This window comes from Bufo gargarizans, chromosome 5 (genome assembly GCF_014858855.1).
Source record: "Bufo gargarizans isolate SCDJY-AF-19 chromosome 5, ASM1485885v1, whole genome shotgun sequence".
Taxonomy (NCBI): domain Eukaryota; kingdom Metazoa; phylum Chordata; class Amphibia; order Anura; family Bufonidae; genus Bufo; species Bufo gargarizans.
In genome coordinates, this window is record NC_058084.1 from 154,478,417 (window position 1) to 154,501,054 (window position 22,638).

The 22,638-nt window shown below is 42.1% G+C and overlaps 1 protein-coding gene across 1 annotated transcript in view; it reads left to right on the plus strand.

Annotated features, from left to right (window-relative positions):
* The first annotated feature begins 504 nt into the window (after positions 1-504).
* DSEL (dermatan sulfate epimerase like) overlaps positions 505-22,638 on the plus strand; it is a 57,871-nt gene continuing 35,737 nt past the window's right edge. Inside the window, exon 1 of the mRNA XM_044293401.1 lies at positions 505-1,083. The gene's annotated coding sequence lies outside the window, so the exon portion shown is untranslated. The remainder of the gene's footprint in view (positions 1,084-22,638) is intronic.

Below are 22,638 nucleotides of genomic sequence, written 5' to 3' on the forward strand. Positions count from 1 at the left end.
TGTGCATGAGCCCTAACACTGCAACCCTGGTGGAGCTTGTTATTCTCAACTGCTTGATTCCTTCCCATTCATCCCTGTGAAACAAGAATGACAAAATCGGAGAACGTGTCTGACCGGAGCCGAAGCTTGCGTCTGTTTGATAAGGTAAATGGGTTTTCTTTACTTCTGAATAAAAATAAAAATCGGAATAAGGACAAACTGCGTCCCAGACATTGCTCAAATTAATATGAACTCTCTAATAGTGAAAAACCTGCGCTATTAGGATACGGCCACACGGACCGGTTTACTGGAAGCCAAAATCAGGAGCAGATCATAAAAGGAGAGAAAGTATGAAGGACAGATACGACTTCTCTTTTTTTAATTTTTTTAAGCACTTCTGGTTTTCACTTCCAAAACTACATCAGGAAACCTGACCGTGTGGCCGTACCCTCATTACGTCTTAATCCCATGAATTCACTGACATCCAGCAGAGTCATAATAGGCAGTTTATTCACCGGTCAAGTAATAGCCTGCTGCTTTCTTCATGTCTGTCTACAAGAGTCTGATGCCTGCAGAAAACCTCTGCCTTCCCTATAAAGAGCAGCACTAGGATCCAGGGGACATCAGGCAGTAAGTGAGATGTCTGCTCAGCTCCACCCTCAGCCCCATCACATTGGAGCGTTCACCCTTTGCTGCACTCCATCCATGCATTTCCCTTCTTTTTGGAACCTGGACACACTGCTATGTGTGCGTGTTCCCTGCTGAATGTGGATCTCCTGGGCTGAGGTCTCATTGCTGGTCCCTGCTGCATAGAGATGCCAGGAGCTGTGCTGGGGAGGAATGTCCACAGTCTGCTGCAGCAGTCATACAAGAAAGCCTCCCTCTGCAAACTGGAAATCTAATTCTTACTTCCTCCCCAGACTTTGGCAGCAGACTCTTCCCCCTGCCTGCAGCGACCACGTATGAACAATGCGTGATCCCAGCCCAGAGCTGAAGTTTCATTGCTGACTCCTAATAATCAGAATTCACCATCTCCATCCCATCAGCAGAAGCACCGACGCATTATTCCCCATGCAATGCCAGCCTCTGCCCTGCCTTGGAATGGTGAGTATCTTCTGGATCTGCTACTACTTCTTTGGGGTTGACATTTCTAAAGAATTGGGTTTAATTTTGTGCGTTGCTAGAAATGAATCCAGGTTAGACTCCATCTAGTGGATGATGGGTTTTCATGATGGGATTTTTGATATCTGGATAGTGTTTACTATTAAAAATGAGAGCGATCAAGGTGGCTGAAAGTTGACATAGATTGATCCTGCACATGGACATTTAAAGGGGAAGCGGAATGTTTGCACTATAAGGTGTGTCTGTAAGGGTGTATTCACACGCGGCAGATTTGTTGCAGAAATTAGTGCGACTCTCCCTTTCATCCGAACGGGTTTGCAGATATTCCTATGCTTTCCATCAAAACAACTCCGTTCAGATGAATGGAACAAATCTCTTTCTCCAAGAGATCTCATGTGAATGTAGCCTAATAAGGCCTCATGCACACGACAGTATTTTTTGCGGTCCGCAAAAAGGGGTTCCGTTGTTCCGTGTTCCGTTTTTGTTTCCGTGTGTCTTCCCTTATTTTTGGAGGATCATCAAGTTTGCCATGCAAATGATAGGAAAAAAGCGGACGCGGATGACAATCTTGTGTGCTTCCGTGTTTTTTTAACGGACCCATTGACTTGAATGGGTCTGTGAACCGTTGTCCGTGAAAAAAATAGGACAGGTCCTATTTATTTTTTTCACGGACTGGAAACACTGATCACGGACGCGGATGACAAACGGTGCATTAGCCGAGTTTTCCACGGACCCATTGAAAGTCAATGGGTCCGCAGAAAATCACGGAAAACGGAACAACGGACACGGGACACAACAACGTTCGTGTGCACGAGGCCTTAGTATGTAATGTAGCGGTGTGTGGTGTCATTGTAAAACTTGACTGCTACGCAGCCAATAAACGTCCAGGTAATTACTGCCCTTACTGTAATGTCATAGCCATGTCGGCTGCTGGCATTACCGTGATTGGCTGGCCGGAACGTGTCATTGGGTGCTATATAGCACCCGATGACGCATGTTCGGCTCAGTCTAAAGCCTCATGCACATGTCCGTGGAACACGGACCGTGTGATACCGACCTGGATTTCTTCTGAGTGCAGGAGCGCAGGGCGTCATTGCCGTGCGCGTCCTGCTGCCGCCGCAGTACAGTAATACACTGGTATAGTCAGGGAGAGCTGTGCTGTGGAAGGGACAGACAGTGTAGGGAGTGAAATAGGAATAATTTTATTAGAAAAATATCCAGAGACCCAAAAGTTCTTTTAAGGACTATTGTGTGTGACAGCAGCAATCTAGTTTTTTAGCGCAAACTGCGCAAAATAGCTAAAACTTTACAGACCCAAAAGTCCTTTTAAGGACTATTGTGTGTGGCAGCAAAATCTATTTTTAGCGCATCCTGCACTAAATAGCATACAATAGTTAGGCCGCTGCAGTGCTAAAGTGTGCGCATCCAAAAAATATCTGTGACATACAGTGTACTTTTTCCGTAGACGGTGTCCGCTGCTGACAGTGGCATTACCAGAGCCACATCTTCAGTGAATTGTGTGCGCTTCAAAAATTTATCGTGACATACAGTGTACTTTTTTGCGTAGACGCTGCGGACAGTGACATTACCGGTGGTACCTCTCCTGTATAACGTTTCCTCATCCCAAATACCTATGAAATTCCCTGTAATTTTCATTAGCCAATGGTGACAGCATTGACATTATCCGCGGGATATCTCCTGTGTGACGTTTCCACATCCCAAATACCTTACAAATCCTACACTACTGTACGTGTGACCGACTTTCAATCATATATAACCCTTCATATGAAGAAGGCGAGCAGTAAGGGACGGGGCAGTGGCCGTGATGCTGATGGTGCACGCAGAGGCCGTGGTCCTTGCCTTTGGCACGGTGAAACTGTGCCTGCTGCCAGAGCAAGAGAAAAGCAATCATGCAGCATGCTCTGCTGTTCTTCTAACTTATATACAAGTGAATGGGGAATAATGGGAGTTGTAGTTTCAGAACAGCTGGAGTGCTACTGCTGATGGTTGCTGATCCCTGCCTTAGGTTGACCGTGCTGTCAGTAATGAACTGAATTAAAGCAGGGACCAAGGGAGCATTTGGGAATTGGGGTTGCTCGAGATTCTAAAAAAACTGGTCAAAGCAGGCTACATGATCAAATAGTCAATACTCGCCTGTTAGATCCCGTGCCGCAGCTCTCTACGACCCGCCAATCTTTGTTTACTTGGCTACAGTGATGATGTGGCCACCAACGCAAGTGACCGTGGCAGACAATCACTAGCGTCATCAGTCTCCATCATTTGGGAGCACTGATTGCTGCAGTGTTCAGGTGGTTAGACGGGTAAATCATTGCTGCAGCCAAGTGAACGGAGATTAACCCTGGGTTCACACCTGAGCGTTCCTCAAACGCGCGTTTTACGCGCGTTTTTGTCGCGCGTTTTTATGCGCGTTTTTTGTAATAGTAAACGCGCGTTTGTGTCATTGACTGCAGTGTCCTATGGCCACAAACGCGCGTCAAAACGCCCCAAAGAAGCTCAAGTACTTGTTTGAGCGTCGGGCATTTTACAGCGCGTTCGTACGCGCTGTAAAACGCCCAGGTGTGAACCCTTCCCATAGGGAAGCATTGGTTTTCATGTCTTAAGCGTTTTACAGCGCGTTTGAACGCGCTGTAAAACGCTCAGGTGTGAACCCAGGGTTAGAGGAAGCTCCAGAGCAGCAACCACATAAAGGGAGTGTGTCTGACTCTGCAGTTAAAGGGGTTGTGTGAGTTAAATAAAAACTTTGGCAAACCCTGTACATGTGGTAAAATAACAGAATCAATGCTCACTCCTTTTCTCCCCTACTTCTTGCTCCTGTCCTCCCCCATGCTGTTTGTTTTGTAGGTTGCCACGGTGATGTTCACTCAAGTCACCACTGCAGCCCATCAGTGGCCTCAGCAGTGACGTCTCGTGTATTGCAGAGGCCAAGGATTAGCTGCACGGTGACACGTGTGCATGATACATCACTGCAGCCAAGAAGATGACATCAACTTCAGGGAGAAAAGGAGTATTGTGGCTTTTATGTTATCACATCTATAAGGGCTATACCACTTTAAAGAGACCCTCCGGTTCAAATAAAGAATTCACATTAACTGGGGAATGAATAGAACGCTTGCATGATGCCCTCCTTTTCATCTTTTTAGCTGCAGATCCATCAATTTCGCATGATGGCCGCACCAAACACTTCTGCTAAAATATAACAAAAACAATACATTAAAAAACTACCCCTACATTTGATATAAATAAAAAAAACACCTTAATTCATATTGTCCATTTCATGAACAAGGTCCCTTTAAATGCGAAGCTCACGCATATATAAAAACCGCGGTTTCCGTATTTATTTCTCCACCCTGGGCGTGTGGCTGATAATGTTAGTTGTTGTTTAGTTACATTCACTCAATTACACAGTTCTCTTGATTAGTTCTAAACTTACCCTGCGTCCTCCCGATCTGCTGTATTGTTTCAATGTGCAGTACCAGTTGTAATTAGCTCATTTCATATGCACATGTATTAGTGGGACATTATGGTTAGTCCACAATTGATTTCCACAGCGTTTGCTGTATATATTACGCGCGATCGTGTTGCAGTCCATGGAGAAGCAGCATATGGTGATTTCTAGAAATGTGTTATTTTCATGCTTCCTGGCTATAAAATATAGTGTGTATTATTTAAAGGGGCCACCAATTTCTGGCCACCAATAAAAATGGACAGGTGGCCAGAAAATGGATGCAAAATCGGTTGAAAAAATGGCAATGAAAATAAAATAAGCCTTAGAAGTGCTTTGGGCTACAGGTGCACCAGATAGAGAAGCAGTGATCTTGGATGGGAGAGTTAGGCCTCATGCACACGACAGTGTTTTTTCACGGTCAGTGATTTGGCTTCAGTGGTCCGTGTCCGATTTTGCTTCAGTTGTGTTTCCTTGTGTCTTCCTTTTTTTTTTGTCTGACAGGGGAAAAAAAGGAAGGTTAATGAAAAGTGTAATTTTATTGCACCAAGGTCTTGTAGAAAAAAGCAGACACAAATGACATACCAGTTGTGCATCCGTTTTTTTTTTTTTTAACGGATCCATTGACTTGAATGGGTCCGTCCTCCGTTTTCCACTGACAAGAATAGGACAGGTTATATTTTTTTAAAAGACTGGAATCACGGACGCGGAGAAAAAAATGGAGGACTATCAGTTTTTTTTCACAGCTCCATAGAAATGAAAGGGACCTCCGCTAAACTGTGAAAAATGACGGAACGGGCGCGGATGCTCACAACGGTCGTGTGCATGAGGCCTTAACAGGTCTACTAATAAAAAGATGAAAAGGAGATCACCAGGTATGTGTTCTGTTCATTCCTCTGTGTGTGTGCGTGGTTTCCCCCCCCCCCCCCCCTTGAACTGAGCTTGATGTCAGTATTGGTGGTATCAGCGATCGGACCCCACAGTGCTCGTTATAGCCACCATATTTTTCATGTATTATACATTCCTAGCTCTGTCTGGTGTGTTTATTAAAGTAGCCCTTCTGTTTCCACACAACATTCTTCAGATAACAAGTATAAACAATGTGAACAGTTCCAGCCGCTCCTCCATCCAGTCTGTTGGTATGGACGCTCATTAGGGAATCTGTTTCATTTCTTTTTGTTCCAAATTCCATAATGCATAAATAAAAATGATATGTTTTGATCCCTTCCTTCCTTTTTTACACTTTGCCTTTGTGGAGCCATAACCTTTTTATTTATTTTTTGTTGTACTTTCTAATGGCACCATTTTTACATTGCATACAATGTTGTGGGAAGCTGGAAAAAAAATTCCAAATGTGTTAAGGCTGGGTTCAGACCTGAGCGTTTTACAGCGCGTTCCTACGCGCTGTAAAACGCTCAACCTGGAGAAACCAATGCTTCCCTATCGGCATGGTTCTCACCTGGGCGTTTTACAGCGCGTACGATCGCGCTGTAAAACACCCGACGCCCCAAGAAGTTCAGGAGCTTCTTTGGGGCGTCTTGTCGCGCGTTCCCGTACATAGACTTCCGGGAACGCGCGACAATGGGCGTTCGCATACTACCGGAGACGCGTATGTGAGACGCCGGAGAATCGCGCATACACAGCGCTCAGGTCTGAACCGGCTGATAGGGTAAAAATAAAAATTAATTAATTTTTACAGCCTTCCCTATCCAGTAAAACTGGCCTGTCACTTTACAGGTCAGTAAGATTACCAAAATTCCAAATTTCTAGAGGTTTTCTTGTGTTTGATTAAATGTAACACCGTATTCTGTGCCCCATACCTTTTACTTATTTATGTCTACACAGTTATGTGAGGGCTCATTTTTTGCAGGAGGATCTGTAGTTGTTATTGGCCTCATTTTGGGGGGCGAATCGGGCATTTTTTTTTTTTCTCCGTTACAGCAGTCACCTTAAAAGAAAAACACATTAATATTTTAATAGATTGGGCAGTTAGGGATGTGATGATTCTAATGAAAATTTTTATATTTTCATTTATTTTTATCTTTTTGTAATTTTTTTAAAATATTTTTAAAAACGTACATTTATTTATTTTTTCCCTTGGGAAACTTGAAGATGATCGCTGAATAACCATTGCAGTCTGTGGTAGATTTGCTATGTTTGTACAAGCTCCATAGGAACATTGCTATGGCAGGCCTGAGGCTGCGATAGCAACTGAATGACTCCTTCATTCTCACTGCAGGGTAGCTGTTCGGGCCTCGGGAGAGCAGTGCTCAAGGAAAAGCCCTCTCAGATGATGTGGTCACAAGTGACCATGGCATCTAAGGGGTTAAAAGTTTGTGATTGGCGTTTGCCTCCGTGTTACTGCTGTGTAAAACTGCAGAAACCACCCCAGCTATGGGGTCCACTCAGCTCCTGAATGGGCGCCATCTTTAAATGCTCGACATTTGCTGTACAGAAGATGTCTGTAAGGGGTTAAGTTACAATATTGGCTTTAAAGTCTATAACGTCTGTGCTAAATAAGTCCTCTTTCACACCGGTGTGTGCCCTGTTGCCGCATTGTGGACTGCATTTGCGGATCTGCAATACACGGGTGCCATTCCGTGGGCATTCCGCATCACAGATGCGGACCCGTTCACTTCAATGGGTCCGCAAATCCGGAGATGCGGAACGGAACCCTACGGAAGCACTATGGAGTGCTTCCATGGGGTTTCGTCCCGTACTTCCATTCCGCAAAATGATAGAACACGTTCTATCTTTTTGCGGAACGGCCGGATCGCGGACTCATTCAAGTAAATGGGTCCATGATCCGCTGCGGCTGCTCCACGGACTGTGCTCATGCATTGTGGCCCGCATTTTGCGGGCCGCAGCACGACCATGGGGCGCACATGCCCGTGTGAAAGAGGCCTAATGCTGTTGTTCAGCTGCATTATCAGAGCAGAACAATTAAAATAACTCAGATACTGGCCCCTTGCATCCGAGCTCCTGATGAACCCCATTGGCTGTCAGGTTTCTATCAGAGAGCCCGTCATTCTGCTAGGCATGCTTCGCTATTTTCTCAGGATTTTTTTTATGGAATATTATAATGTGAATGACGTCTTATTTAGGGCTCATGCACATGAACATATTTTCGTTCCGTTTTTTTTTTTTACCGTATGCGGAACCATTCACTTAAAAGGAGCAGTAGAAAATACAGAAGTTACTGTGTGCATTCCATTTCTGTTTGTCCGCATGGCCGTTCTGCAAAAAAGTAGTGCATGTCCTATTATTGTCCACAAATCACGGTCTGGGGCCCCATTCAAGTCAATGGGTCCACAAAAAATACGCAACACATCCGCGTTTCATCTGTATTTTGCGAATCCATACTGTAGAAATGCTATGCCCAGCCCATATTGCTTATGTTTTTGGTGATTTAATAAGTTACGCAAAAAAAACTGATCAAATACGGAAACCATACAGATCTGTTTTGTGGAATAACAGAACAAAAGAGGACTTAAATCAGAGGAAAAAAAACTCAGATACTGACAAACAGATCCGTGAAAAACGGACCGCAAAACAACAATGGTCGTGTGCATGAGCCCTTAGGCCTATTTTACACTACCATTTTTTGCGTTCCATATACGGTCCGTATACGGAACCATTCATTTCAATGAATGCCTGCCCCACAGTCTGTAAGAGTAAAATTATATTTCAAAGGTATTAACAAGCACTCAATCATCAGGAAATGTACCGAAAAAAGATGTTTATTATATCACAATATAAATAGGTCAATATAGATAAAATTATCCCAACATTTATAGTATTCAATTAAAAGAAATAGGAAAAATAATAAAACTAGTAATAAAAAATGCACAAAGATCAGTTGTGTATTCCTGTCTAGCTCAGCATGGAGCAGCAGGCTGCTGATGGCACATGAACCTATAACCGAGGGAGACAGGAACACATCCTGATCAATATATAATGTAATAGAATCCAAAGGGATCCTTTCCTTATGTGCTGAACTAGACAGGAATATACAACTGATCTTTGTGCATTTTTTACTATTTTATTTTTGTATTATTTTTGCTATTTGTTTTTTATTTGATACCATAATGTTGGGCTAATTTTATCTATATTGACCTATTTATTTATATTGTGTTATAATAAATATATTTTTCCGGTACAATTCCTGATGATTGAGTGCCTGTTAATACCTTTTGTAATAGATCAGTAGCTGTCAATCATTGGTGGAGAGAGGCTCCAGGGTCAGGAATAGAACCGAGTCAACTCTATTCTTTCTTCTAAGCTATTATCTGTACAGCACAATTATTATATGTAATAGCTGGTCTGTTCTGATATTATTTCTGGTGCATCTAATGAGGAAGTGTATTTTCATTACTTTCAGATCAATAGCTAGGCAGGTCCAGCTGATTTGATGGAATATTGCTCTCCTTTGCTAAACCTGTCCCACGAAAAATATTATAGTTTTTAAACTAGCATCTGAATAGGAATTTTTTGTAATAGAAAATTTAACATAGCCACTGAGTTATTTAATAAAATGTATCTGTATAGCGCCTCCTGCTGTTTTTATTTTTATTTTTTCTTATTTCTTTGTCCTGCTCACTGAGAATGGACACACCCAGGTAGAGCATGGACACACACCCTTATCTGCAGCAGAAAAGACACTCCCCTGAGCTGCCAGCCTGATATAAATCTAGCAGAACAATGAATGTGGAGATCTCTGTATCCATGTGAGGTACAGGGCTGGTTCTAGCTTTGTTAGGGTGGGTTCACACTAGCGTTAGGGATTCCGTTATGGCTTTCAGTTATAACATATAATGGAATGCCCAGACAGAATGCAAAATGGAAGCCTTTATAAAAGGCACTCCGTTTGCTTTCCGTCCTAATAGAAGTCTATGGGAAAGCATAACAGATCCGTCTGGGTCCCGTCATGCAAGACGGAAAACAAAATCCTGTCGACAGGACTTTGTTTTCCGTCTTGCATAACGGGACCCAGACGGATCCATTTTGATTCCCATAGACTTCTATTAGGACAGAAAGCAAACGGAATGTCTTTTAAAGGCTTCCGTTTTGCATTCCGTCATAATGCAAGTCTATGGGCAGAAGAACTGATCCGTCCTTCCGTCTTATGGATTGAAAGCCATAACTGAACGCTAGTGTGAACCCACCCTTAGAAAGATATTGTCATGTACTAGATGATCTGATGGAATAACCCCTTTAATAGAAAGACAACAAGACATTTTTTTGGAGAGGGTGTGACTTGTAATATTAGATTATTATGTCCATTGTGATGGAATAAGAAGTGTAAGCTTAAAGGGGTTTGCCAAGTTTTTAAATTATCCCCTATCCACTGGGACCCCCACCGATAACGAGAACAGGGGTCCTGTTCAGGTTGTGGATGCGCCCTGCATCTCCATTCATTCTCAATGGAGCACCGGAGGTAGCCGAGTACAGCAGTGCCACTCGGCTGTCACCGGTGCTTCCATAGAGAATAATACAGAAGGGCGCTTAGGGATAACTTAAACTTGTCGCAACCCCTTTGAAGCCCCCCTACATATTAGGTTATTGTTGTAGGAACCTGAGTTTTTTGGGGGGACCAACCACAAATCTATGTGTGGGAAGCTTTTGACTTTCCTCTGACATATGACTCTGGGGTGAAAAGGATTGGGCTCTTTGCATTTAAACACCAAATATTTTTGTTGTCCTGGGCGTTAGAGCTTACTGAATTCAGGTGAAGAGGTAGACGCTGCAATATATATTCATAGCTAACTGAACGGGATGGTGTTAAAATATAACTTTTAACAGAACTTTTAAAATGTTATGTACAATAATAAGGTAAAAGTGAGGGTATGTCATCCCTGGTAAGTGTAATTGGGCGACCATATACTATAGGAGCAGTAATTCTGAAAGATGATACTTGAAAACATCTTGAGATGCCAGACAGGTTACACTCCATTATCATCAATCAGTCAAGAGACCACTGCTCTTATAACTACAAGTGTTGTGTGGGTGTGCCAGGTGTAGGCGATAGAGGGGTGAGGCCCCCAGCTAGAAACGGACTAGACCATAGGGTAAGTAGCTGCGTGAGGCTGCAACAAAAGCAAATGCTGATGTCGCCCACTACTGCAGCTACTCCATCCAGCTAATGCCAAGTCCTGCTCTGCTCAGTGCCCACAACAAAGGTACGTGCAGGTAAACAAAGGTGAGAGGCGAGCAGACAAAGTACTGTCCTGGTAACGGCCAGGCTAACAGTATTCAGCCACATAGAGTAGCTGACAGTACAACTATTTAACGAGTGCAAGACAACACCTCTCAACCCAGCCCCTGTTAGTTGTGCAGGTGTAGGCTGCAAGGAGTATGTGCTGTTGGGCAGGGCTAGGCTTCTATAGTACAATAGAGCTGCTGCTGTACCTAGAGACCAAGGTACTATCTATCTCAGGAAGCTAATTCCTTAGTGCCAATTCTACGCGTTGCTACACCTGAGATTAAGCCAAGCGTTTCATCAGGATAGGTCATCAGTATCTGATCAGCAGAGGTCCGGCACCCCACCGATCAGCTGTTTGAAGAGGAGGCAGTGCTCCATTTGAGCGCCGCTTCCTCTTCATTAGACTGCACTTAGTCTCTGAAGTGCAGTGTAATACAAGTACCCGCTCCATTCAAGTGACTTAATGTAATAATGAGGAAGTGGCACTCGCCTCCTCGTCTCGCAGCTGATTGGCGGGGGTTCTGTGTGTCTTGACAATAGGTCATCAATATTAATGGCTAGACAACCTCTTTAATCAGCTGCCAGAAGTCTCTCACAACAATTTTCTCTTTACATTAACCCATACATGTTGGGCTGGACAGAGAGTGTAGTTGACTGCAGTGGTCAGGCAGCTTATTCAGGCACATCACTGTGCAAATCTGCAGCAGTCAGACGTGGGGGTATATAGAACATCACCGCTGCAGCCAATCGCAGTCCTCAATGTTGGTGGTGTGTGAAGATTATGAGATGTGCACTCCTTACGTGTCAATTTTGGGTGCACATAGAGGAAAAACATCACGTGGAATATATAGAAAATTCTATGGCACTCTAATTTAATTTACATGCCTTTTTTTTAATTCAGAGAGTTACAAAATAATTAATATCCAGAAATTTTAAACAATCATTACGCCAGTAGTATTGTCCCAGTGTTTCCATCCGAGGAGACCTTTTGTCAAAGGATCAATCAAAAGAGGATATACGTAATTCACTATGGATATGTTTAAACACATTTTATGTCATTCATAGCTGAAAAAAGGGGAAAGCAATAAAAAAGGAGGGAAAAATCAGCAAGGTCCATAATTCGGATCAGTAATGTTAATATATGTCATAAGCAAAGTTACTACCCGGATAATAATAATTTGATCATGTCAACCTAGAAGCAAAATACACAATAAGATGCACAGTCCTCAGTGTTAGACCTCTGGAGAGAGTGATTGGTCCCAGCGGTCACGTGACTTATTCAGACACTGGAGGAGAACGGACCAGCACCACAGAGAAAGGGGTGAGTACAACATGCTTTTTTTTTTTTTTTTTTTTTTACATTTTAAGACTCATCATCTCAGGCCACCCCTTTAAGATGTCAATAGATATGTTAGCTGCTATCTCTTGGGAACCCATAATCATTGCACTGCCTCTGGATCCCACCAAAAACATGGAGATTTACTAACATTTTTCTAATGTTTGTGACCAGCTTAAAATAATACTACTATCAAATAATTTTTTTTATTGCATAATACAAACCTATATGTCAATATCTATGTAATTATTGTTATTTAATTTTTGGGGGGATATATTTTTGAAGTCGCTCCTCCATGTATTCTACTTCCTGTCCTTGCTCTTAACTTCCTCCTTTATTCGGACTTTTAGCACAGTAAGCAGCCTTGCTTGACTTTCTCAGACTATTCACTGCGATAAGAGACTCAATTAGATCATCACATATTACACTGATAAGTGCAGTGCTCTTCTGTCAGCATCTTTATCTAGGCCTATCAGAAGAATAGCGCTGTCATACTGTTATCCCAGTTTCACTAATCTACTATTATGCTAATGATAACATGTTCCCATCACAGCAGCAGTAAACTGAACAGTGTGTTACTTATCTATATACTAACGAAGGACAGTATTCGGTGTTTAATTTTCAATGGCATAGTACTGCTGAAACTAAAAAGAAAAACAGTCAAATTTTTTAAAATGTTGTTTACTACAAATATGATTTATAATGGTTTTTTTTTTTTTTTAAATACCCCATTCTCGTGGAAGTGTCCCTTTAATTAGAATACAGGGGAGATTTATCAAACTGGTGTAAAGTAGAACTGGTTGTCCATAGCAACCAATCAGATTCCACCTTTCATTTTCCAAAGGAGCTGTGATAAATGAAAGGTGGAATCTGATTGGTTGCCATGGGCAACTAAGCCAGTGCTACGTTTACACCAGTTTGATAAATGACCCCAATTTGCTTACTTTTCACTAAGGACATTTACCATACATACGACCTCTATATGCAAAAGTCTGTGCTTATAGGGATAATGATCCGGAAATAACGGATCTTCACTAAAATTTCCTTGTTCTTTGATTTATGGCCAGACTCTGAACGGTTATAAATGGTAAAGAGAAATATGAATCCAAGAAAGGTGAGCGAAAAAGGAAGCCAAAGAGAGAAAGATAACATTACCGAAAGAGCGGCTCCGGGATAAGACACTAAAGAGGTCTGACAGCCTCGAAACTGAAATGAACTTCAAGCAACTGTCACTTTAGATATGATGCCAGGCCTGGAAAGCTATTTTCAGCCTGGATGCCAGCTGATTCCGGCGGTAGTCATGTTGCTGCAATTTATTTTTTGGGGGGCTTCTTCAGTGGCAATATGACACTAACAAACAGTTTAAGGCTACATGCACATGGCCATTTTGCATCAGTGTGTGCATCCATGGCCCTGTGTCCATTTTTAATGTCTGTTTTGCATCAGTTTTTCATGTGCATTAAAAACGGACATGAAAAATGAATGAATTTGATTGGCAGTTATTTCTAGACCCACCCTTCTGAGAACACCCACAGTTGGTATGTCCCCGATAGTGTAAGAACTTTTTTTTTTTTTTTTTTTTAATGCCCCCTATTTTGGCCTCAGCTAAAATAATGTCTTCCAAGGTGTAAAAAAGTTTTTTTATTGTGCCCCCAGCTTTAATAATACCCCCATGTAGGCCCCCAGCTAAAATAATGTCCCCCATAGTGTGTGTGTTGTGTGTGTTGTTTTTTTTTTTTTTTTTTTTTTTTTTTTTTTAATACAGAAAAATAAAATAAAAAATCACCTTATCCTCTTGATCGCGCTGCAGCAGTCTATTCCCTCTTCACTGAACGGGACTTGCCAAAGGTGCGCGCCCACGTGGTTATGTCACCACCAATATCGCAGGTCCTGCTCAATGAAGAGGGAAGAGATGTGTGACGGCCATTATTCACTGTCGTGTGCATGAGGCCTTAGGGGTATTCTAGTAGAAAAATGGAAAATAAAAATAAAGCTCATACTCATGTTACGAAGCATTGCTGTTCCAATGGTTCATGGGTCCCCACTGCACTCTGCTCCTGTCTCAACATGGCAGAAATAGACTGAGAATGCTCCTCAGCCAATCACTGGCCGCAGCAATGACCCGCCTCAGCTAGTGATTGGCTGAGTGTTATTTGGCATTTCCAGCCACTTCCTGTTGTGTCAAGACAACAGCAAGAAGGTAAAGGGGGTTATCTGTTGTGTTTTATTTTTTTCCCCCCTTAATCTTGCCCCTGTGGATGTGCAATATGATGTTTGTATAGATGATGATGATTGCCTTAGCCAGGACTGTGATGCACTCCTGTCTAAATACGTTTCTGCCACTTCCGGGATGCCGATCTTAGCCTGGTTACTACCTGCAATTAGGCTTTAGTGAATAAGCTTTGGATCATAGAGCTGAAGTCGATTTGTTAAAAATCTTTGTTTTTAATGCTGTTGGCGTACAACATTTAAAATGTATTGGCTCAGTGTAGGCAAAGTTCGTATCGGGCGAAGTCGTGTGAGACTTTGGTGAATTACTACTGTATTCATATCTGCGTATTTAAAAACTGTTTCAAATAGAAATCTGAAGTGGGCTTTGGTAATGACTGGCACGTTCATACCAAAGCCAACTTTGAATACAGTAGTAATTCATCTAAGGCTGGTTTCACACGGGCGTTGCGGAAAAATGTGCGGGTGCGTTGCGGAAACACCCGCGATTTTTCCGCGCGAGTGCAAAACATTGTCATGCGTTGCACTCGCGTGAGAAAAATCGCGCATGTTTGGTACCCAAACCCGAACTTCTTCACAGCAGTTCGGGCTTGGGATTGATGTTCTGAAGATTCTATTATTTTCCCTTATAACATGGTTATAAGGGAAAATAATAGCATTCTGAATACAGAATGCTTAGTATAATAGTGCTGGAAGGGTTAAAAAAAAATAAAAACGTTAACTCACCTTATCCCCAAGATCGTGTAGTTCCCGGTCGGTCTCTTCTCTAGCTGTGGGCTTGGGCTGAATGACCTTTGGTGATGTCAGATCACATGCTCCAATCACATGGTCCATCACCATGGTGATGGAGCATGTGATCTGACATCACCAAAGGTCCTTTAGCCACAGCTAAAGAAGAGACCGACCGGGAACTAGGCGATCATGGGGATAAGGTGAGTTAACTTTTTTATTTTTTTTAACCCTCCCAGCACCATTATACTAAGCATTCTGTAGTCGGAATGCTATTATTTTCCCTTATAACCATGTTATAAGGGAAAATAATACAGTGAATAGACTGTCACCTAGAACCCATGCGTGAAAATCGCACCGCATCCGCACTTGCTTGCGGATGCTTGCGATTTTCACGCAACCCCATTCATTTCTATGGGGCCTGCGTTACGTGAAAAACGCAGAATATAGAACATGCTGCGATTTTCACGCAACGCATAAGTGATGCGTGAAAATCACCGCTCATGTGAACAGCCCCATAGAAATGAATGGGTCAGGATTCAGTGCGGGTGTAGTGCGTTCAACTCGCGCATCGCACCCGCACGGAAATCTCGCCCGTGTGAAAGGGGCCTAAGGCCCCTTTCACACGGGCGAGTTTTCCGTGCGGGTGCGATGCGTGCGGTGAACGCATTGCACCCGCACTGAATCCTGACCCATTCATTTCTATGAGACTGTGCACACGAGCGGTGATTTTCACGCATCACTTGTGCGTTGCGTGAAAATCGCAGCATGCTCCTCTTTGTGCGTTTTTCACGTAACGCAGGCCCTATAGAAATGAATGGGGTTGCGTGAAAATCGCATGCATCCGCAAGCAAGTGCGGATGCGGTGCGATTTTCACGCATGGGTTCTAGGTGACAGTCTATTCACTGTATTATTTTCCCTTATAACATGGTTATAAGGGAAAATAATAGCATTCTGAATACAGAATGCTTTGTATAATAGTGCTGGAGGGGTTAAAAATAATAAAAAAGTTAACTCACCTTCTCCTCTTGTTAGCGCAGATGCCGGTCTGTTCTTTATCTGTGGGCTAAAGGACCTTTGATGACGTCAGATCACATGCTCCATCACCATGGTGATGGACCATGTGATTGGAGCATGTGATCTGACGTCACCTCAGGTCATTCAGTCCACAGCTAAAGAACAGAGTGGCATCTGCGCGAACAAGAGGAGAAGGTGAGTTAACTTTTTTATTATTTTTAACCCTTCCAGCACTATTATACTATGCATTCTGTAGTCAGAATGCTATTATTTTCCCTTATAACCATGTTATAAGGGAAAATAATACAATCTTCAGAACATCAATCCCAAGCCCGAACTTCTGTGAAGAAGTTCGGGTCTGGGTACCAAACATGCGCGATTTTTCTCACGCGAGTGCAAAACGCATGACAATGTTTTGCACTCGCGCAGAAAAATCGCAACGCACCCGCCTCTTATCCGGGCAAAAAACATGATGCCCGTGTGAAAGAGGCCTAAGTCTCGCACGACTTTGCTCAATGTGAATACATTTTAATGCTGTACGGAAACAGCATTAAAAACAAAGGTTTACAATTAATCAATTTTGGATCTATAATCTGAAGGACGATTCGATGAAGCCTACCTGCAGTGTACACAGGTTGTGCAGTCAGGCAGCCTCAGGCGCAACCCATGTACTGAATGTACGGCACATGATCCCAGATGTGCCGGTCACTTATTTAGACCAGGGAGTGTATCACAGTCCCGGTAAAACAATCATCATATTACACATCCGTGAGTGCAAGCTTAAATAAACAAACACACTCTGGATAACCCCTTAAGACCAGTGAGTACCTGGACACTAGTACCAGGGGATTGGTGAGATGAGTTTAAGTATGTGTGTTTTTTTTTTTTTTGTTTTTGTTTTCCTTCAGAGCCATCCCAAATATTTTTCTTTTCAAGTATCTTTTTTATAGAATTTTATAATGCTACAGAAAGCACATGTTGCAGGTGTAATTCCCCATCAGAGAACTGGAATGCCCCTTTAAGACTACAATATTGTGACGCTAACATCAGATGATTCTCTAACATGCCTTCCTTGTCCATTCCATTGTAAGAGGGGCTGCCTGGAAGAGGTGAGCATCTTTTTTTTTTTTTTTTTTTTTTTTTTTTTTTTTTTAAGCATACCCCATGAGGTCCCATTCTGACTTTCCAGTCAGAAGTGTGGACAGGTGCTTTTTTCCTGTCCAAATGTAGCCTGACCCAGACTGGGTATTAGTCTCGAAATAAAGAAGCAGCACTCCAAAAATCTTATCAAAAAGTGTTTAATTTAATGGCATTGTTTCAGTCCCTCTATGGAGCCTTCTCAAACTCATTAAAGTCAATGGGCCAGATTTATCATTAGCTCAGGTCAGAATAATGGAGTGAAAAAGCCCCAAATGCTAAAACTGCACACAAATTTGCGACTTTTTTTCTGCTCTGCACTATGCTTGCCAATTTTCTGAAAGTGGGCGTGTTTTCTTATGTAAATGAATCTCTAGACAGATTTACTATTGGGACTATTTAAAAAGTCGCAAAAAAGTCGCAATTTCACTCCAGTGAGGACCATGCTTATCTTATGAGACTTTTTAATAGAACATGCGACTTTTTCATAAAAACGTGCGACTTTTGTAAAGCTGCTTACTGACGGATAAACTGCTACCGTCAAACCACATGTATTACAGTCTTAAAGGGCTGATCATAAATCTGACTTGGCTAAAACTGACTTTAGCCATATGTTAAAGTGGAGTGAGTCATGATAAATCTGGCCCAATGAGTCAATTCATATGAGTGATATATATTTTTTTTTTTTTACATTTTGTTTTCCTTTTCTTTTTTCCCGCTTCAATCATAGGTCCTTGTTGTGAAAATTGCAGCAGGAACCATTCAGCTCTGATTTTCCTGCAAAAGATTCATTCACTTTTTAAAATTGTCCGTGTTCATTGATCTGAAGGAGCGCTAAATATACAGGGAGTGCAGAATTATTAGGCAAGTTGTATTTTTGAGGATTCATTTTCTTATTGAACAACAACCATGTTCTCAATGAACCCAAAAAAAACTCATTAATATCAAAGCTGAATATTTTTGGAAGTAGTTTTTAGTTTGTTTTTAGTTTTAGCTATTTTAGGGGGATATCTGTGTGTGCAGGTGACTATTACTGTGCATAATTATTAGGCAACTTAACAAAAAACAAATATATGCCCATTTCAATTATTTATTTTTACCAGTGAAACCAATATAACATCTCAACATTCACAAATATACATTTCTGACATTCAAAAACAAAAACAAATCAGTGACCAATATAGCCACCTTTCTTTGCAAGGACACTCAAAAGCCTGCCATCCATGGATTCTGTCAGTGTTTTGATCTGTTCACCATCAACATTGCGTGCAGCAGCAACCACAGCCCCCCAGACACTGTTCAGAGAGGTGTACTGTTTTCCCTCCTTGTAAATCTCACATTTGATGATGGACCACAGGTTCTCAATGGGGTTCAGATCAGGTGAACAAGGAGGCCATGTCATTAGATTTTCTTCTTTTATACCCTTTCTTGCCAGCCACGCTGTGGAGTACTTGGACGTGTGTGATGGAGCATTGTCCTGCATGAAAATCATGTTTTTCTTACCTTGCAGACATCTTCCTGTACCACTGCTTGAAGAAGGTGTCTTCCAGAAACTGGCAGTAGGACTGGGAGTTGAGCTTGACTCCATCCTCAACCCGAAAAGGCCCCAGAAGCTCATCTTTGATGATACCAGCCCAAACCAGTACTCCACCTCCACCTTGCTGGCGTCTGAGTCGGACTGGAGCTCTCTTTCCTTTACCAATTCAGCCACGGGCCCATCCATCTGGCCCATCAAGACTCACTCTCATTTCATCAGTCCATAAAACCTTAGAAAAATCAGTCTTGAGATATTTCTTGGCCCAGTCTTGACGTTTCAGCTTGTGTGTCTTGTTCAGTGGTGGTCGTCTTTCAGCCTTTCTTACCTTGGCCATGTCTCTGAGTATTGCACACCTTGTGCTTTTGGGCACTCCAGTGATGTTGCAGCTCTGAAATATGGCCAAACTGGTGGCAAGTGGCATCTTGGCAGCTGCACGCTTGACTTTTCTCAGTTCATGGGCAGTTATTTTGCGCCTTGGTTTTTCCACATGCTTCTTGCGACCCTGTTGACTATTTTGAATGAAACGCTTGATTGTTCGATGATCACGCTTCAGAAGCTTTGCAATTTTAAGAGTGCTGCATCCCTCTGCAAGATATCTCACTATTTTTGCCTTTTCTGAGCCTGTCAAGTCCTTCTTTTGACCCATTTTGCCAAAGGAAAGGAAGTTGCCTAATAATTATGCACACCTGATATAGGGTGTTGATGTCATTAGACCACACCCCCTTCTCATTACAGAGATGCGCATCACCTAATATGCTTAATTGGTAGTAGGCTTTCGAGCCTATACAGCTTGGAGTAAGACAACATGCATAAAGAGGATGATGTGGTCAAAATACTCATTTGCCTAATAATTCTGCACTCCCTGTAGTTAGCAGAACTAAAGTTAAAAAAAATGAAGTAATAGAAAAATGAAGGTAAAAGTAATGAAAAACAGAAGAAGCTAAGAAGAAAGAGAAAAATAAAATAAATTGGCAAAATTTTTTGTATTAAAAAATAGAAATAAGTTCTTAAAATATTTGATACACAGTTTATTTAAATTATTTATATGCGTTAAGATTTTTCAGGGCTGGATTAAGGTATGGCCATGCATCCAGGTGTCGTAATGCAGTTTTGGAAGTCAAAACTAGAAGCAAATTCAAAAAAGTTATATCTGTACTTTATACTTTCTGTCCTTTTTATGGTCGACTTTTGAATTCCAAAGCTGCATCTAGAAGCCTAAACATGTGGCTGTACAATTATAAGGGGCAATAAATTGCCTATGGGGCCCCCGCCTCATAGTTTCCGTGAAGATCTCTCCAGATGCTCCCAACATCAAAACATACGTTTTAAAATTTTGTGTAGAGTACCCCAACAAAGCAAAGATTTGACACCAGAATAAGAGGTTATGCTTTTGCTTAAATATATGACATATAGTTCAACTGGATTAATACAGCCTGTAATCAACAGGAATGTACCACCTATATAAATATCAACTAAAGAGAAATCGGTACAATGATATCCCTTAAAATAGATTTTATTGTATTTAAATGACATCAAAAATATACATATACAAAACAATTAATTGCAGAGATCATACAGAGTGCCATACATTACAGTCCACACCAATATCACTTGTATGCACTTGTTATTTAATATATATATATAATTGCACTGCTAGTGGATGGCTGTATCGGAGCGCTCCGGTCAGCATATAATATTAACTAGCTGGCTCTGGCAGTGCCTGCAGCCATCTCAGTTCGCAGTACAATCAATATGGTAGTGAATAGGACAATGATTCTAGTGTGGCACTTTTAAATGATATCGTCTGATGTTACAATGTATCCGATACGGCCAATCACATTTTCTATTTCTAATTCCTATTTCTTACCCTGTTATTCAGCGTGGTACAGGTGTGGGCTGGTTAGTGTGGCGTGCGCTCCTCGACGCGCGTTTCGCTTTATTGCTTCATCAGGAGGCTCTTTAGTTAATATATGACATATGTATGGTTGTAAAATCTTACACCTTGTTTATGGATCCAATACCTGCACTAATACTGTAACTAGTAGAAAACCAATGGCTGAGTGTTGTTTATTGCCATAGAGATATGGGAAATGGTCATGGTGGCTCTCCGTGAAAACTGCCATCACGCTATTTGAGACTGGCACGGGCGCTGCATGACTCGCCTAGCTTCTTGACAAGAAACTACACTGCCCGTCCAACAAAAAAAGTTGCCACCTGGATTTAACTAACCAAAAGTTTTATGAGCCTCCTATTGTATAATTACTGCATGGGCAATTATCTTTCAGCTGGCAATAAGTTATTTAACCCCAACTGGTGCAATGAGTTGCTTCTCATTTCTTAAACAACCATGTCGAAAGACACATCTCGTGGTCATGGAAAAGATGTTAGTCTGTTTGAGAAGGGTCAAATCATTGGCATGCATCAAGCAGAGAAAACATCTGAGATTGCAGAAACGACTAAAATTGGAAGAGTAGTGGGGACCCATCGTATTCGAGGAAGAAATGTCGGGAAAAAAATCCTGAATGATCGTGATCGGCGATAACTTAAATGTTTGGTGAAATCAAGTGCCTACTGTACAAGTCTGTGGGGGCAGTGCTATGATCTGGGGTTGCTGCAGTTGGTCAGGGTAGGTTCAGCAACAGTATGTGCTCCAAGAATAAGGTCAGCTGACTACCTGAACATACTGAATGACCAGGTTATTCCATCAATGGATTTTTTTTCTTCCCTGATGGCACAGACATATTCCAAGATGACAATGCCAGGATTCAAATTGTGAAAGAGTGGTTCAGGAAGCATGAGACATCATTTTCACACATGGATTGGCCACCACATAGTCCAGACCTTAACCCCATTGACAATCTTTGGGATGTGCTGGAGAAGGCTTTGAACAGCAGTCAGACTCTACCATCAGCAATGCAAGATCTTGGTGAAAAATTAATGCAACACTGGATGGAAATAAATCTTGTGACATTGCAGAAGCAATGTCACAACACAATGCCACAGCGAATACGTGACATAATCAAAGCTAAAGGCATTTTTTTTTTTTTTGTGTGTGTGGCAGGCAGTGTATTACAAAAGGAGGCATGGTGGATTTTTAGATTGCACACGGTATATCCAAATGGCTTGAATGAGCATATATCCTATGTTTGCTTCATTTGAATGCTACGTGAGCATCTGTCCACTATATAGACTGAGTATGTCATCACAGACTCCCATTTGATTATTGGAGTATACCCCCTTCTTTTGAGTGTCCTAACCAAAATATATTCTCCTGTTCATTCACATGGTGTAGGATATCTGTGCATGACATTTCAAAGTATCCACACCGGCACCTTTAATATGTGATATATGGAAGGGAGACTTTCAGACTTTCTATGTTGAGATCCTAATTGTTTTGGAGATCTTGATGCATAAGTTTTTGTGAGTTTCCTTGTCTGTATAGACACCCCTTATTTGAATATATTGCTAATATCCTATAAGTTCTGCATTCATTTACATATGGTTTGAAATACAATGTTACAGCCTATTAGTTTCTTATACCGCCTTGGAGTTCCTGCAGCTCTGGAGTGTGTTGACACTCTGTACGCGATCGTCTCACAGAGGAGGCTGGTCTAGGGGGTGGCAGTGAAGGACGGCAGTCCCGACCCCTCCCAACTCATTGGCTGACTCAGGGGCTGGAGCGCGATTTGGGGAGGAGTTTCCTCCTTATAATCGGGATAGGTCGGCGACCACGTTACGGCCACCCTAGCACCGATGCAATCACCTCACCACACGAGGTGCACGGCGTGTTGCATGTTGCTTGTCTTCATCCGACATTGTAATAGCTTCTGATGAGTCAAAAACTGGCGAAACTCGTGAAGCTTAAGATGGAGAAGATGCACATATA